Genomic DNA, 1328 nt, shown 5'->3' with positions numbered 1-1328 from the left:
CTTCTCCTGACATTGCCCTGTCAGGCTTAGTGGGCCTTCAAAATTTGTACAAGAATGCTTCTGACAGCAACAAATAATTAAAAATAGCTTCTGAAGGAAGCTTCTGAAGGATCAAAGTCCAGTTCTAAACAGTGGAAAACAAAACTGCGTGCTCACCTCTCTTCTTTTTAACTTACATTTAAATAACCTGCTAAGCCTATTGGGTGAGTTACCTGTATGCCTGTTTGGCCTCCTTTTCTGTTCAAACCAGAAACAACCTAAACTGGATCTGTTGGCCTGTCACTGAGAAGAGCATGATACCTGGTAGCTAAAACGGAAGTCCATGATGTTCGCTTCCACAGCACATGATTGGAACAATATGGAGAAGACTGTCATGGCCCCAGCACAAGGATGACACACAAATTCATGAAGTGTTCCATGTTAAAAAAAAAAAAAAAATGGAAGAGCATGTATTGAGCAAAGTTTCCTCAAGTTTAACGGATACAACTAAGTAACTTCATTCAACAGTTTAAACACCTTGGGGGTAAAACAATGATATTGTCTACAGCTACATTATAAGACATTATATAAAATCAACATGAACAGATATTTTTCCAAAGAAGACATCCAAATGGCCAACAGACACAGGAAAAAGTGCTCAACATCACTCGGCATCAGGGAAATTCAAATCAAAACCTCAATGAGATACCACCTCACACCAGTCAGAATGGCTAAAATTAACAAGTCAGGAAATGACAGATGTTGGCAAGGATGCGGAGAAAGGGGAACCCTCCTACACTGTTGGTGGGAATGCAAGCTGGTGCAGCCACTCTGCAAAACAGTATGGAGGTTCCTCAAGAAGTTGAAAATAGAGCTACCAAAAGACCTAGCAATTGCACTACTGGGTATTTACCCCCAAGATACAAATGTAGGGATTCGAAGGGATACGTGCACCCTGATGTTTATAGCAGCAATGTCCACAGTAGCCAAACTGTGGAAAGAGCCAAGATGTCCATCGACAGATGGATGGATAGAGAAGATGTGGTATATATATACAATGGAATATTATGCAGCCATCAAAAGGGATGAGATCTTGCCATTTGCAACGATGTGGATGGAACTGGAGGGTATTATGCTGAGCGAAGTAAGTCAATCAGAGAAAGACATGTATCATATGACCACACTGATATGAGGAATTCTTAATCTCAGGAAACAAACTGAGGGTTGCTGGAGTGGTGGGGGGTGGGAGGGATGGGGTGGCTGCGTGATAGACTTTGGGGAGGGTATGTGCTATGGTGAGCGCTGTGAATTGTGCAAGACTGCTGATTCACAGATCTGTACCTCTGAAA

General features: G+C 42.1%; 1 non-coding gene across 1 annotated transcript; it reads left to right on the top strand.

The window, feature by feature from the left end:
- The first annotated feature begins 323 nt into the window (after window positions 1-323).
- Window positions 324-425, top strand: LOC135363941 (U6 spliceosomal RNA). The gene has a single exon (XR_010410386.1). It is a non-coding gene; the product is annotated as a U6 spliceosomal RNA (small nuclear RNA).
- Window positions 426-1328: the final 903 nt, after the last annotated feature.

The sequence above is a fragment of the Mirounga angustirostris genome, unplaced genomic scaffold (assembly GCF_029215605.1).
Source record: "Mirounga angustirostris isolate CCGP_5_RB_7025 unplaced genomic scaffold, mMirAng1.0.hap1 SCAF_3, whole genome shotgun sequence".
Classification (NCBI taxonomy): Eukaryota; Metazoa; Chordata; class Mammalia; order Carnivora; family Phocidae; genus Mirounga; species Mirounga angustirostris.
The sequence above is the reverse complement of the archived record's forward strand: the minus strand, read 5'-3'. Positions and strand labels throughout refer to the sequence as shown.